Source organism: Oryctolagus cuniculus, chromosome 7, assembly GCF_051225735.1.
Source record: "Oryctolagus cuniculus isolate XC-2025 breed Fujian yellow rabbit chromosome 7, ASM5122573v1, whole genome shotgun sequence".
NCBI lineage: Eukaryota > Metazoa > Chordata > Mammalia > Lagomorpha > Leporidae > Oryctolagus > Oryctolagus cuniculus.
In genome coordinates this window covers 69,830,951-69,848,215 of record NC_142873.1, presented here as the reverse complement: position 1 = coordinate 69,848,215, position 17,265 = coordinate 69,830,951, and the positions used below count along the sequence as shown (strand labels likewise).

Genomic DNA, 17,265 nt, shown 5'->3' with positions numbered 1-17,265 from the left:
TCATATGCTAATTTTATTTCCCTTGGGTAAATTCTCAGGAATGGGATGGCTGGGTTATATAGTAGGTCTATATTCAGATTTCTGAGATATCTCCATACTGTCTTCCACAGTGGCTGCACCAGCTTACATTCTCATCAACAGTGGGTTAGGGTACCTTTTTCTGCCTCCTCACCAGCATTTGTTGTTTGTTGATTTCCATATGAAAGCCTTTCTAACTGGGGTGAGGAGAAAACTCACTGTGGATTTGATTTGCATTTCCCTGATGGCTAGAGATCCTGAGCATTTGTGTGTGTGTGTCTGTTGGCCATTTGAATTTCCTCTTTTGAAAACTGCCTGTTCAAGTCCTTTGCACATTTCTTAACTGGATTGTGTGTTTTGTTCTTGTTGATTTTCTTGAGCTCTTTATAGATTCTGGATAATCTTTTATCAATTGCGTAGTTTGCAAATATTTTCTCTCATTATATCAGTTGCCTCTTCACTTTGCTGAGTGCTTCTTTTGCAGTGTAGAAGCTTCTCATCTTGATGTAATCTCATTTGTCAATTTTGGCTTTGATTGCCTGTGCTTCTGGGGGTCTTTTCCAAGAAGCCTTTGCCCATGCCAATGTCTTGTAGGGTTTCCTCAATGTTCCCTAGTAACTTGGTGGAATCAGGTTGTAGACTTAGGTCTTTGATCCATTTTGAGTGGATTTTTGTGTAAGGTGTAAGGTAGGAGTCTTGTTTCATACTTCTCCATATGGAGATGCAGTTTCAGGAAAGCAGTTTCTATCAGAGCCCCCACATCAAGCTAATCAGCACTAATTTTGATTTCCCACTAGTGACAGTTAGTAGAACACTGAACAGTAAACATTAAGGATTTTGTCACAGTGATTACTGACCTTAAAGTTTTGATTTCTAATAATGTCTTAAATTTGGCTTATAATTTGTATAAGTGAATTTCTCAGGGCAAATCATAACTTAAATATTTGCTAATTACTTGAATACATTTAGAGAATAAATTCATGCTATTTACTTTTCAGAATGTGGTACAATTAACAAATCAAAATTCATAAAATACGAGAATGAACTATCATATGAGAATCATTTTTACTCCAAATATACAGTTATATATTTGAATGGATATGGTGATATAAAATTCACAAAAATGTATAGATATAGGGGCAAATATAAAACATTATACATTCTGGGTGCCTTTGAGGAAAAGAATTGAGGGCCTTAAAGTCAGAGGTCCTTTCCAACTTATATTATTGTAGTATTTAAATGTTTTTACTTGTACATGTATATCTTCTTTTTTTTTTAAAGATTTATTTATTTATTTGAAAGAGTTATGCAGAGAGAGGAGAGGCAGAGAGAGAGAGGGAGAGAGGTCTTCTCTCCACAGGTTCACTCCCCAGATGGCCACAATGGCTGGAGCTGCACCAATCCGAAGCCAGGAACCAGGAGCTTCTTCCAGGTCTCCCACATGGGTGCAGGGTCCCAAGGACTTGGGCCATCTTCTGTTGCCTTCCCAGTGGAGCAGCCGGATCTTGAACTGGCGCCCATATGTGATGCCGGCACTTCAGGCCAGGGTGTTAACCTGCTGCACCACAGCGCCAGCCCCCATGTATATCTTCTTGAAAAGAATGAGAAGCACTACAAAAATGCTAATTTTTATTGTCTTTATTATCTTAAAACTGTAAGTGCGTAGTCAGTAGATTATATTATATAGCCATAGTATTTCTTATTTCATTTGATAAAACAAGCTCATGTTTGTAAATTCTTTGGAACTCTCAAATAACTTTACATTACCTGATTTGTAAAATTGTAAAACCATTACATTTGCTTTTCTGATTTTCTTGTTTTAATATGTGATTATCATATTGAATGAAGTGCAGTAAGTTTTTTATTATAGCACATATTTTTGAATATAAAGTCAGTAGATAAATAATTTGGTAACACTTTTCTTTCTTCAGTATTGGGACAAACTTACAGAATCATCAGATAATTATGATCCCAGTGTGTTTACCCTGAAGACCACATGGAGTTTCATCACAATTCTGCTTGATATTATCTTGTCTTATCCTATTGTGCCCAACTTAAGCTACTGGGGAATTCAATAGCTGAGTCTGAGGGCAAATCAAAACATCAGTGAAAATTAAATGGAACTGTAGAATGGGAATGGGTTTGTGGACTGTTATGAGATTTTTTCACTCCAAGTTTAAACCAAACTCTCTTCTGCTGAATAATAAGTAGGGTGACTTTTTGTGTAAATAAAAGTCCAGATGAGAAAACAATCTACTCTCCTTCCTTGTATTTGGCTTACTGGTATTGTAGACAGAGTTAGGATCTCCTATTTTATTAAAATTCATGAAACTGAATTTTTTTCTAATAAAATTGTTATAGAATTTCTAAAATTGATTCAGCAGACAGTTTTATGTTGAAGACATTATGGTAGTGAACTGCTGTGAGTTGGCTGACACCTGAAATGAGGAACAGCAGAGATTACAATCACCTTCACCAACAAGGAGGGCACATCCTTGTTAGCCTTTCAGTATTCTTTCTTACAATTTAGTATTTAACCCAAGGAAATAATCACTGTTATGTAACTGCTTTTTGTAATATGTATGCATTTTTTTTTTTTGACAGGCAGAATGGACAGTGAGAGAGAGAGACAGAGAGAAAGGTCTTCCTTTGCCGTTGGTTCACCCTCCAATGGCCGCTGCGGCCGGCGCGCTGCAGCTGGCTCATCGCGCTGATCCGAAGCCAGGAGCCAGGTGCTTCTCCTGGTCTCCCATGGGATGCAGGGCCCAAGGACTTGGGCCATCCTCCACTGCACTCCCGGGCCATAGCAGAGAGCTGGCCTGGAAGAGGGGCAACCAGGACAGGATCCGGCGCCCTGACCGGGACTAGAACCCGGTGTGCCGGTGCCGCAAGGCGGAGGATTAGCCTGTTGAGCCACAGCGCCGTCCCCTAGTATGTATGCATTTTTAAAAGTATTTGTTTGCTTATTTAAAAGATAGAGGACAGAGACTGAAAGAAAGATGGGGGGAGGGGGGGGAGAAATGGAGAGAGAGCTCATCCTCCAGCTCACTTTCCGAGTCCCAGCAACAGCCAGGGATGGGTGCCCAAACCAGGCGCTGGGGATTCCACCTGGATCTCGCATGTGGGTGGGCACTGAATTTAGAAAGTAATTTCTCTTCTATAATAAGTCATCTTTGGTTTATGATATTTTTATATCTTATAAACTTTTAATTTTTTAGCTTTTAGATGCATAATAATACCTTAAAATGTGAATGTGTTGTCAGCTGTACAAAAATTTTATTTTTTTCTTTATATCCTTATTCTTTAAGCTTTGTTTATATTTTTAAAAACTTTTTTATTTTTAAAAATTTTGGTGCAAACTGAGACAAACACACACATTAGCCTAGGCCTACGCAGGACCAGGATCATCAACATTACTGCTCTATCTCCACATCTTGTCCCATTGGAAGATCTTCAGGGGCAAGACGATCATGGAGCTGCTATCACCTGTGATAACAATGCCTTCTTCTGGATCCCTCCTGTAGGGCCTGCCTGGCACTGTTTTGCAGTTAACCCTTTTTTGGTAAATAGATGGAGTATATTCTAAAATAGTAGTAAAAAGTACAGTATGGTAAATTATTAAACCAGTGATATTCATTATCATTATCAAATATTGTGGACTATACATAATCGTATGTGATACACTTCCACATAACTTGTAGGTTTGTTTAGATCAGCCTCACCACAATCAGCATTGCACCCTGACTTTCTAACAGCTGCGATATCACTAGGTGATAGGAATCTTTCCGCTCCATTATCTTGTAGGACCACATCCTATATGTGGCCCGTGTTTTGCCAAAACATCACCATGGTACTCATGACTGTATCAAGGGCATAGAATGGGGCCTATAATGTAAGAAGCATTTAATAAAAAGTTGTATAATTGTTTATATTTTTATATTGTTTTTTTTATATTGCTTATATTTAACAACCACATAGAACTCTCATGACAAATACATAACTGAATATTTGCTCTCTCCCTCTTCTTTCCTCACAGTACTTGGTCCTGCACGAACTCCAGTGGAGCATCTCACCATTCCACCGATACAGCTCTTGACAAGATGACCAATGACATTCACATCACTAGATGCCAGTTCCCAGTCTTCATCTAAGTTGAGCCATCAGCAGTATTTGAAATAGTCTTGCATTCTCCTGCCTGCTCCTTCTCATTTTCCTAATCATCGTGGTGTTCCATAGTCACTGCTCTGGTGACTTCAGCCAGGCCTGGACTTTATAGTCATGTGTGTGCTACTGACCTCTCAAATAAATAGGTATATGTAGTCCTACCCCCCCACTGAACTCCAGGCTTGAATATCCAACTGCTCAATCTCAGCATGTCAGAACTCAATTCCTCGTCTCCATACCAACCTGATATTTTGCAGCTTTCCCTGCTTCACTAAGTGAAAACTCCATTGTTTAGTGGCTCCATTACAACATCTGGACATGTCCCTGAGTCCTCTCTTCTTTATCTCAAAGCCATGTCCAAACCATCAAGAAGCCTTGTTGACTCAACCCTTTCTCCTTTGTCACCCTGGCCTCCCTTACATTGCATCTGGTTTGTTCTTAGAAACTCCTCACTGGTCTTCCTGCTTCCACACCTGCACTCCCAGACTACACTTAAAGTAGCAGCCTGTGTGATTCAATTCTAATGTAATTGAGATCCTCTCACTCTCCTGGAAACCCTCCAGTGGCTTCCTACCTTATTTAGAAAAGAACCAAACAGACCCGTACAATATGGCCTAATCTCCTAGACTTCCCTCTTTGCTCCCACAGCTGCAGTCACATCGTCCTTGCTTTTCCATTGTATGACTGACACACTTTCCTATTTGGACTTTTGCACTTGCTCCCCTTCCTGGGTAACTTTTTTTTTTTTTTTTAATTTATTGGGGCTGTTCTGTACTGCAGCAGATTGAGCCGCCACTCGCTGTGCCGGCATCCTAAATGGGTACAACTTCCAGTACTGGATGCCCCACTTCAAATCCAGCTCTCTGCTAATGTGCCTGGGAAAGTAGCAGGATATGGCCCAAGTTCTTGGGACCCTGCACTCACATGGAAGACCTGGATAAAGCCCCTGACTCCTGGCTTTGACCTGGCCCAACTCTAGCCATTGTGGCCATTTGGGGGAGTGAACTAGCTGATGCAAAATCTCTCTTTCTCTGTCTCTCCCTCTCTGTGTAACTCTGCTTTTCAAATAAGTAAGTAAGTGAGTAAGTAAATCTTCCATTCACTGGGGCCTCACCTGTTACGCAACAGCACCAGCCCCTTGACCAGTGTTTTGAATCTTAGTCTTCTCCTACTTTATGCCTTGCCTCCCTTCTTGCTTAACATTTCTATATAGCCCTTATCACCATGCAACTTATGTGTACTTTTCATATTTCTCCTGTTTATGTTCTCTTTTCCCACTCAAACATACAACATAAGGGAAGGGATTATTGTCTCATTTGTTCCTGCTGCATTCTGTATGCCAGTGCTTGAAATTGGGGCACTCTCAGTAAATACTTGTTTAAAAGAATAAATAAACAAGTGAATGGCATTTACTACTACAAATAGAATTAAACAGTGAAAGCATCTTGTTTAGGGAATCAGGAATCTTGATTCTAGTTTTTTTAAAAGATTTTTATTTTTTATTTATTTATTTATTTGAGAGGTAGAGTTACAGTGAGAGGGAGAGACAGAAAGAAAGGTCTTCCTTCCATTGGTTCACTCACCAGATGGCCACAATGGCTGGAGCTGTGCTGATCTGAAGCGAGGACCCAGGTGCTTCTTCCCAGTCTCATATGCAGGTGCAGGGGCCCCAGCACTTGGGCCATCTTCTACTGCTTTCCCAGGCCATAGCAGAGAGCTGGATTGGAAGAGGAGCTGCTGGGACTAGAACCGGCACCCATATGGAATGCTGGCGCCGCAGGCAGAGGATTAACCTATGCACCATGGAGCCGGCCCCTTGATTCTAGTTTTGACTGGGCTTTCTGTGAACAAGGTTATGTGGGCAAGTCATTTCATCTCTCTGAGTCTTATTTCCAAGTCTTTAACTACCACTTCGGGGCTGGCGCTGTGACACAGCCAGTAAAGCCACCGCCTGCAGTGCTGGCATCCTATACGGGCTGCTCCACTTCTGATTTAGCTCTCTGATATGGTCTGGGAAAGCAATGGAAGATGACCCAAGTCCTTGGGCCGCTGCATCTACATGGGAGACTTGGAAGAAGCTCCTGGCTCCTGTCTTTGGATCAGCACAGCTCTGACCATTGTGGCCATTCTGGACACTAAACCAGCTGATAGAAAATCTCTCTCTTTCTCTGTCTCTGCCTCTCTGTAACTCTGCCTTTCAAGTAAACAAATTAATCTTTTTTAGGCTGGCGCCATGGCTCACATGGCTAATCCTCCACCTAAAGCGCCGGCACCCAGGGGTCTAGTCCCGGTGGGGCGCCAGATTCTGACTCGGTTGCTCCTCTTCCAGTCCAGCTCTCTGCTGTGGCCCAGGAAGGCATTGGAGGATGGCCCAAGTGCTTGGGCTCCTGCACCCACATGGGAGACCAGGAGGAGGCACCTGGCTCCTGGCTTCAGACTGGCGCAGCGTGCCAGCCATAGCAGCCATTTGGGGGGTGAACCAGTGGAAGGAAGACCTTTCTCTCTGTCACTCTCTCTCTCACTGTCTAACTCTGCCTGTCAAAGGGAGAGAATGATCCAACATGGGAAGTGAGGTACACAGCAGACCCATAGAATGGCAGATGTCCTAAACAGCACTCTGGCCTCAGAATCAGCCCTTAAGGCATGCGGATGCGGCTGAAAAGCCCATGAGAATATTTCAGGCATGGAAAGCCAAGACACTCTGGGGAAAAAAAAAAAAAAAAAACCTAAAATAAAGATCTCCGCAAGTGAGATCCCAGTGGAAAGAACGGGTCATCAAAGAAGGAGGTACCTTTCTCTGAAGGGAGGAGAGAACTTCCACTTTGACCATGGCCTTGTCTAAATATGATCAGAGTCGGTGAACTCAGGGGGCTTCCATAGCCTTGGCAGCTCATGACAAGAGCCTAGGTTGATTACTGATGCCATAAACAAGAGTGTCAATTTGTTAAGTCAACAACGGGAGTCACTGTGCACTTACTCCTCATGTAGGATCTTTGTCCTTAGTGTGCTGTACATTGAGATTTTAAGCTATAACTAGTACTCAAACGGTATTTTTCACTTTATGTTTCTGTGTGGGAGCAAACTGTTGAAATCTTTACTTAATGTATGCTAAACTGATCTTCTGTATATAAAGAGAAACGAAAATGAATCTTGATGTGAATGGAAGGGGAGAGGGAGTGGGAAAGGGGAGGATTGCGGGTGGGAGGGACGTTATGGGGGGAAAGCCATTGTAATCCATAAGCTGTACTTTGGAAATTTATATTCATTAAATAAAAGTTTTTAAAAAAATAAAAAGGAAAAAAATTTTTTAAAAAATGGAAAAAAGTCTTTTTAAAAAATATTTATTTATTTATTTATTTTGACTTTTATTTAGTGAATATAAATTTCCAAAGTACAGTTTATGGATTACAATGGCTTCCCCCCCAATAACTTCCCTACCACTCTCACCCCTCCCATCTCCCACTCCCTCTCCCATTCCATTCACATCAAGATTCATTTTTAATTATCTTTATATACAGAAGATAGATTTAGTATATATTAAGTAAAGATTTCATCAGTTTGCACCCACACAGAAACACAAAGTGTAAAATACTGTTTCAGTACTAGTTACAGCATTACTTCACACTGGACAACACATTAAGGACGGATCCCACATGAGCAGTAAGTACACAGTGACTCCTGTTGTTGACTTAACAATTTGACACTCTTGTTTATGGCATCAGTAATCTCCCTAGGCTCTAGTCATGAGTTGCCAAGGCTATGGAAGCCTTTTGAGTTCACCAACTCTGATCATATGTAGACAAGGTCGTAGTCAAAGTGGAAGTTCTCTCCTCCCTTCAGAGAAAGGTACCTCCTTCTTTGATGGCCCCGTTCTTTCCACTGGGATCTCACTCAGAGAGATCTTTCATTTAGGTCTTCTTCTTCTTCTTCTTCTTCTTCTTCTTCTTCTTCTTCTTCTTCTTCTTCTTCTTCTTCTTCTTCTTTTTTTGTGGCAGAGTGTCTTGGCTTTCCATGTATAAAATATTTTCATGGGCTCTTCAGCCACTTGTAAATGCCTTAAGGGCTGATTCTGAGGCCAAAGTGCTGTTTAGGACATCTGACATTCTATGAGTCTGCTGTGCATCCTGCTTCCAACTATCCTGTTGGATAGTTCTCTCCCTTCTTAATTCTATCAGCTAGTATTAGCAGACACTAGTCTTGTTTGTGTGATCCCTTTGACTCTTAGACCTATCAGTGTGATCAATTGTGAACTGAAATTGATCACTTGGACTAGTGAGATGGCATTGGTACATGCCACCTTGATGGGATCGTATTGGAATCCTCTGGCACGATTCTAACTCCACCATTTGGGGCAAGTCCGATTGAGCATGTCCCAAATTGTACATCTCCTCCCTCTCTTATTCCCACTCTTATATTTAACAGGAATCACTTTTCAGTTAAAATTTAAACACCTAAGAATAATTGTGCATTAATTACAGAGTTCAACCAATAGTACTAGAACAAAACAAAAAAATACTAAAAGGGATAAAGTATTACATTGTACATCAACAGTCAGGACAAGGGCTGATCAAGTCACTGTTTCTCATAGTATCCCTTTCACTTCAACAGGTTTCCCCTTTGGTGCTCAGTTAGTTGTCGCTGATCAGGGAGAACATATGATATTTGTCCCTCTGAGACTGGCTTAATTCACTCAGCATAATGTTTTCCAGATTCCTCCATTTTGTTGCAAATGACTGGATTTCATTGTTTTTGACTGCTGTATAGTATTCTACAGAGTACACTTCCCATAATTTCTTTATCCAGTATACTGTTGATGGGCATTTGGGTTGGTTCCAGGTCTTAGCTATTGTGAATTGAGCTGCAGTAAACATTGAGGTGCAGACAGCTTTTTTGTTTGCCAATTTAATTTCCTTTGTGTAAATTCCAAGGAGTGGGATGGCTGGGTTGTATGGTAGGGTTATATTCAGGTTTCTGAGGAATCTCCAGACTTACATAATGGCTTTACCAGTTTGCATACACACATCCTCTCCAGACACAAGGGAAAAGTGTCCCTTTTCCCTACATCCTCACCAGCATCTGTTGTTGGTAGATTTCTGAATGTGAGCCATTCTCACCGGGGTGAGGTGAAACCTCATTGTGGTTTTGATTTGCATTTCCCTGATTGCTAGTGATCTTGAACATTTTTTAATGTGTTTGTTGGCCATTTGGATTTCCTCTTTTGCAAAATGTCTATTGAGGTCCTTGGCCCATCTCTTAAGTGGGTTGTTTGTTTTGTTGTTGTGGAGTTTCTTGATTTCTTTGTAGATTCTGGTTATCAACCCTTTATCTGTAGCATAGTTTGCAAATATTTTTTCCCATTCTGTTGGTTGCCTCTTCACTTTCTGTTTCTTTTGACGTACAGAAACTTCTCAATTTGATTCATTCCCAAATGTTAATTTTGGCTTTGACTGCATGTGCTTCCAGGGTCTTTTCCAAGAAGTCTTTGCCAGTACCTATATCTTGTAGGGTTTCTCCAATGTTCTCTATTAATTTGATGGTGTCGTGTCATAGATTTAAGTCTTTAATCTATGTTGAGTGAATTTTTATGTAAGGTGAAAGGTAGGGGTCTTGATTCATGTTTCTGCACGTGGAAATCCAATTTTCCCAGCACCATTTATTGAATAGACTGTCCTTACTCCAGGGATTGGTTTTGGATCCTTGATCAAATGTAAGTTGGCTGTAGATGTTTGAATTGATTTCTGGTGTTTCTATTCTGTTCCATTGGTCTATCCATCTGTTTCTGTACCAGTACCATGCTGTTTTGATAATAACTTCCCTGTAGTATGTCTTGAAATCTGGTGTTGCGATGCCTCCGGCTTTGTTTTTGTTGTACAAGATTGCTTAGCTATTTGAAGTCTCCTGTGTCTCCATATGAATTTCAGCATCATTTTTTCCAGATCTGAGAAGAATGTCTTTGGTATTTTGATTGGTATTGCATTGAATGTATAAATTGCTTTTGGGAGAATGGACATTTTGATGATATTGATTCTTCCAATCCATGAGCATGGAAAATTTTTCCATTTTTTGGTATCCTCTTCTATTTCTTTCTTTAAGGTTTTGTAATTTTCATCGTAGAGATCTTTAATGTCTTGGTTAAGTTTATTCCAAGGTATTTGATTGTTTTTGTAGCTATTGTGAATGGGATTGATCTTAGAAGTTCTTTCTCAGCCATGGCATTGTCTGTGTATACAAAGGCTGTTGATTTTGTGCATTGATTTTATATCCTGCTACTTTGCCAAAATCTTCTATGAGTTCCAATAGTCTCTTAGTAGAGTTCTTTGGGTCCCCTAAATAAATAATCATATCATCTGCAAAGAGGGAAAATTTGAGTTCTTCCTTCCCAATTTGTATCCCTTTAATTTCTTTTTCTTGCCTGATAGCTCTGGCTAAAATTTCCAGAACTATATTGAATAGCAGTGGTGAGAGTGGGCATCATTGTCTGGTACCAGATCTCAGTAGAAATGCTTCCAACTTTTCCCCATTCAATATGATGTTGGCTGTGGGTTTTTCATAAATTGCTTTGATTGTATTGAGGAATGTTCTTTCCATACCCAGTTTGCTTAGAGTTTTTATCATGAAAGGGTGTTGTATTTTATCAGATGCTTTCTCTGCATCTATTGTTTTTTAAAAAATTATGTATTTATTTTTTAAAGAATATAAAATTTAAAAGTACAATTTTAGAAATATAGTTATTCTTCCAACTGTACCCTCCCTCCCACTCACACTCCCACCCCTTCTCCTCCTCCCTCTCCCCTTCCCAGTACCATTCTCCATTAATATTCATTTTTAATTACCTTTGTACACAGAAGACCAACTCTATACTAAGGAAAGATTTCAACAATTTGCGCGCACACACACACACAAAACTGTTTGAGAACTAGTGTTACAGTTAATTCTCATAATACAACTCATTGAGGACAGAGGTACTACATGGGAGTTAGTACACAATGACTCCTGTTGTTAATGTAACAACTAATACCCTTATGTATGATGTCAGTGACCACCAGAGCTCTTGGCATGAGCTGTCTTAGCTATGGAAGCCTTTTGAATCCACAAACTCCATCAGTATTTAGACAAGGCAATAGCAAAGTAGAAATTCTCTTCTCCCTTTAGAGAAAAGTACATCCTTCTTTGATGGCCACATCTTTCCACTGTGGTCTCACTCATAGAGATCCTTGATGTAGAACATTTTTTGCCATACTGTCTTGGCTTTCCATACCTGAAATGCTTTCAAAAGGCTTTTCAGTCAGACCTGAATGCCTTAAGAGCTGATTCTGAGGTCAGAGTGTTGCTTAAAGCAATTTTCATTCTATGACTCTGCTGTGTGGACTGCTTCCCATGTTGGAACATTCTCTCCTTTCTAATTCTATTATTATTACCAGACACTTGATCTTATTTATATGATCCCTTTAACACTTAATACTATCTATATGATCACTTTAATACTTAATATGATCATTTTAATACTTAAGATGGCATTTTTACCACCCAGATTAACAGGATTTGGGGTCCCAAGGCAAGTTCTTAAACTGTACTCTTAGAAGTAAATCCATAGGCATGTATGCAGAATTATATGGCTTTACAGTTACACACTCCCTCCTCCCTCTCTTATTCCCACTCTATTTCTACTGAGATCCATTCTCAATTGATTTTATACACATATGATTAACTCTATGTTAAGAGTTCAACAAATAGTATGAAGAAAAGTAAAAAAAAGCAAAAACCAAAAAACTATTCCTTGATAGTCAAGACAAAGGCTGCTCAAGTCAGTGCTTCTCAAAGTGTTAATTTCACTTCTACTGATTTCCTTTTAGGTGCTCTATTAGTTCTCATAGATCATGGAAAACATAGGGTATTTGTCCATTTATAACTGGCTTATTCCACTAAATATGATGTTTTCCAGATTCATCCATTTTGTTGCAAATGACCTGATTTCATATTTTTTTGCCACTGTGTAGTATTCCATAGTGTATATATCCCATAATTTCTTTATCCAGTCTTCGGTTGATGGACATTTAGGTTGATTCCATGTCTTAGCTACTGTGAATTGATCTGCAATAAACATGGGGGTGCAGATAACTCTTTTTTATGGATTTAATTTCTTTTTGGTAAATTACCAGGAGTAGGTGGCTGGCTCATATGGTATGTCTATATTCAGATTTTTGAGGCATCTCTATACTGTCATCTATAGTGGCTTTACCAGTTTACATAGCAATTAAAGTACTATATAGATTTCCAAAATTTATAAAAATATTTACATTCAATAAAATTCTAATTTTTCATATTCCTCTAACTGTATTTTCCAGTTGATATTTCAAAATTTCTCTTATGTGCTGATCACTTACCAAATAGATCCCAATGAGTGTTTTGACTGATAAATTTATAACTTGATCAGATACTGAATTTGTATTTGCTTACTAAATTCCATCCAAAAAATACTACAAATATTTTATATAAGTCAGGAGAAAGAAATGGTGAAAACACAGACAAAACAAACTTCAGAAGTGTCTGTTGAGTCACAAACATTTAACATGTTGAGATACTCCAGGCACATACTAAACAGCCTGTAGTTTTATATCTGCTTTCCATTCACTTCATTTCCAAGGGGCCTCTTCAGCAAAAGCTTTTGACTGGCCTGGCTTTTCTCATCTCACACATCTTCACCTAAACATTGGCTCTTATCCAGTTTGCCCTCCTGCCCTTTGACACTAAGTGTGCAATCCTCAGAAAGCTTCCTTGTGCTTGTGTTCTACCTGACCTTATGTGTAAGTTGCTTTCTTATCCCTAGTGTATCTGTCTTACATTTTTATTTGCCTATTTAAATTTTAATTATTTACTTATATTTTCTTTTAAAGGTAGAGAGACAGAAACAGATTCAGAAAGTTCTTCCATCTGTTGGATTACTCATAAAAAGCCTGCAATAACCAGGGTTGGGCCAGGCTGAAGCCGGGAACCCAGAACTCAATCTGGGCCTTCCATGAAGTGCATTCACTGGAAATTTAATCAGAAGCAGAGGCACAGAATGTGGGCATCCCAAGTGATATCTTAACCACTGCACTAAATTCCTGTTCCACATTTATATTTATTATCCCTTAGAAGTATGTAACTTACTCTCTCTCTCTCTCTCTCTCTCTATATATATATATATATATGGGGGGGGTAGTTACATTCAGTTTACTTTAAAAAATTTATTTATTTATTTGAAAGATAGAGTTACAGAGGCAGAAGGCAAGACAGAGAGAGGGATCTTCCATCTGTTGGTTCACTCCCAGCAGCCAGGAGCTTGGAACTCCATCCAGGTCTCCCACATGAGTGGCAGGGACTCAAGCACTTGGGCAATCCTCTGCTGCCTTCCCAGGCACATTAATAGGGAGTTGGATGAGAAATGGAGCAGCCAGGACTTGAGTCAGTGCTCTATAGGATGTTGGTGTTACAGGCAGTGGCTTGATCTGCTGTATCACAACACCAGCTTCTACATTTATTTTATATCATACATAATTATCTATATCCCACACACCCATCCACCAATGGGGAGCTGTAAAATGTTTCCAGGCCCAAGAGTCATTTGATTAATTCTGTATGTTGGGACAGAGTAGAATATGACTAGGGCCAGAGACCAGCTGAACCATGCAAGAGAGTATAAAAGCCTTGAACTAGAGTATAGATATGCAAGAACTAATTGAGTATTTAAATGAAGACACTGCTATTTAACACATAGTGTACAATTTTTTAAATTCTATCAGTAAGGCAATTGAATAGGCCAGATAATGCTTTCATTGTTATCTTTGTAATAATTAGTATCTGATCATTTGTAATACAGCAATAAAGTAAGAAAGTCAAAAATTTCATAATCAGGCAATAATTTCTTCTTCCGTATCATTCACAGCTTCCTGGAACAATAATATACCACGATCTGTGTTTTTATTGCATTAACTACTTTGACCAACTTTTATCATCTCTCTACCAGCCTTGCCAGTCTGAATTGGGTATCATACTTCTATATTCAGATAGTTCCTAGATTACGTATCATGACATCATAACATGATTCTGTTTTCTCTTATCTGCAATTCTAAAAGTGAAAAAATACTCAGAAAAATCAAAGATTTGATTTATGATTGGGCCAAAATCCATTTGGCAACAAAACTTGACCTGAGCTGTCATAAAGCTTGCCATTTAATGTGCCGTATAGAAGGTAAGATTTTTGGAGGCAGATTTGATGTTTCATATCTGCCAATAGTTGATGTATCCCAACAAACATTGAACCAGGGAATACACAATGAAATATGCTTAGCCATAAAAGAGGATGAAATGTTATCATCTGTGACAACATGGATAAACCTGAAAGACATAATGTTAAGTGAAATAAACGAAGGGCAAAATGACAAGAACAGCATCATCTCATTCATATGTGGAATCTAGAAAAGTTGTTCTCATAGAAGCAGAAAATAGAGCAGTGGTGCCAGAAGCTGGGGAAGAAAAGGGGATAGCGGTGAGAGGGAGAGGTAAGCTGGTATTATGTTCAATTAGAGGAGTGGAATAAGTTTTGGTATTCTATCGCATAGTAGGGGACCATAGTTAACAATAATGTACTGCAGATTTCCAAACAGCTAGAAAAGAAGATTTGGAATGTTCTCAGCATCTCATAATGAATGTTTGAAGTGATAAGATGCTTAAACTCCAATTTGTTCATTAGACAATGAATATGTGTATTGAAAGATCATATCATATACCATAAATTTGGATAATTATTATTTCTATTTAAAAAAAATATGGGCAGGCATTTGGCCTAGTGGTTGAAATGCCAGTTGAGAAGCTTACATCCCAAATCAGAGTACCTAGGTTCAAGCCCTGGCACTATTCCCAATTCCTCCTTCCTGCTAATGCACACCTTGGGAACTGCAGATTATGACTCTAGTAGTTCGGCTCCTGCCACCCATGTTGGAGACATGGCCTAGCCCTCGCTGTTGTGGGCCTTTATGGAGAAAACCAATAGATGGGGTATTTCTCTCTGTGTCTCTGTCTGTCTGTCTGTCTCTCAGATGAAAAACATGGATTAATTAAAATGAATAAAGAAAGAAAAATACACAAAAACTGAACCAGGGATTAAGCAAATGAATAATGTCTATCAATTTAACATAGTTCAGTTTATCAGTCTTCCTCTGTTCTTAGCTTTTAGAAGTTACTATTCTGGCAGGCACTGCGGCTCACTTGGCTAATCCTCCGCCTATGGCGCTGGCATTCCGGGTTCTAGTCCCGGTTGGGGCGCCGGATTCTGTCCCGGTTGATCCTCTTCCAGTCTAGCTCTCTGCTGTGGCCCGGGAAGGCAGTGGAGGATGGCCCTAGTGCTTGGGCCCTGCACCTGCATGGGAGACCAGGAGGAAGCATCTGGCTCCTGGCTTCAGATTGGCACAGCATGCCGGCCGTAGTGGCCATTTAGGGGGTGAACCAATGGAAGGAAGACCTTTCTCTCTGTCTCTCTCTCACACTGTCTAAAAACTCTACCTGTCAAAAAAAAAAGTTACTATTCTGAGACAGAAGAGTTAGGGTTAACAAGTTCTTTTTAAAATTTCTTTTAAAATTGAAAACATAAATATTTGGCCAGATTGTAAAATCAGTGACAGAACCAAGAATAATATCATGTTTCCTGGTTTTTAGATTAGCATTTTCTTGCTTAGATAAGACTAATATATGAATGCCAGATAACTCAATGGCCAAGAGAAACAACTTACTTTAAAATCTTCTTCAAACTTACTAGTAAAACTGTTGAAGAAACTCATACCGTCATTTTACTCCTATGGTTGAAGGCCTTTATGGACTCCCCAGTGAAGAAAAAAATTATGCACAGTATCTATACTTAGCTATATGTCCCCTTATCTACACATAAGCTGCAGAGAGATAAAAAATAATAATCTGGGACAGATAGACCAGGGATGAGACAGCAACTTACACACAAACTCAGTACCAGCACATGGAAGCTTTATTTACTGACAAATGGATTTTGAGTACTTAATGTGTCTGTATTTCTTTTATCTTTTCTTTACACTTTTAAATTAGCTCAAATAAACAAAAATTATACATGTTGCATATGAATTTATAACTCTTTCTAAATTTTGAGGGCCAGAAAACTGCTGTTTAAAATATTCTCTCAAGATATAAATAATAACCAAATGAGACTATTTTCCTAAACACTCCTAACTCAAATAAAATAGCAAGAATCTTAATCAAGTTATGAGTACCAGTACACAAGTACCATTACAAAGATTAGAATTATGATATAATCTAAGTCAAATTTTTGAAGTAAGTTTGGGTCAAAAAAGCTATATATTTTTCTTTGAATCATCTAATTTACTCTATCTTGATAATTTACTGAATTAATATAATTTTGCTTCAGTGAATTTTCACCTGCTATCAATTTATTTCACTATTTTTATGCTTGCAAGTTACTGAAAATTGTTTTATATATAGACAACAGCTTTCTTAGTCATCAATTATTTCCAAATTATACTATTAATATGCATATTTCAAATGACATTAAAGTAGGCATTAATAGGCAAAGCAATCTAGGAAAATTAATCTGACAGCACTGAATAAAACAGACTAGACTGGGACTGGCACTGTGCTGTACTAGGCTAAGCCTCTGTTTGTAGCGCCGGCATCCCATATGGGCACCAGTTCATGTCCTGGCTGTTCCACTTCTTTTTTTTTTTCAACTTTTATTTAATAAATATAAATTTCAAAAGTACAACTTTTGAATCACAGTGGCTTCCCCCCCCCATAACCTCCCTCCCACCCGCAACCATCCCATCTCCCACTCCCTCTCCCACCCCATTCTTCATCAAGATTCATTTTCAATCATTTTTATATACAGAAGATCAACTTAGTGTATACTAAGAAAAGATTTCAACAGACTGCACCCACACAGACACACAAAGTATAGAATACTGTTTGAGTAGTAGTTTCACCGTTAATTCGCATAGTACAACACATTAAGGACAGAGATCCTACATGGGGAGTAGGTGCACAGTGACTCCCATTGTTGACTTA

The 17,265-nt window shown here is 39.0% G+C and overlaps 1 protein-coding gene across 8 annotated transcripts in view; it reads left to right on the top strand.

Annotated features, from left to right (window-relative positions):
- LOC149125604 (uncharacterized) overlaps positions 1 to 5,604 on the top strand; it is a 157,653-nt gene extending 152,049 nt beyond the window's left edge. For 6 of the 8 annotated variants that reach the window (XR_016210844.1, XR_016210827.1, XR_016210840.1 and 3 more), the window contains 2 exons: positions 2,623 to 2,949; positions 4,055 to 5,604. The gene's annotated coding sequence lies outside the window, so the exon portion shown is untranslated. Of the gene's footprint in view, positions 1 to 2,622; positions 2,950 to 4,054 lie in introns of those variants that run through there. The other 2 variants (XM_089300275.1, XM_089300280.1) reach the window with 2 other exon arrangements.
- Positions 5,605 to 17,265: the final 11,661 nt, after the last annotated feature.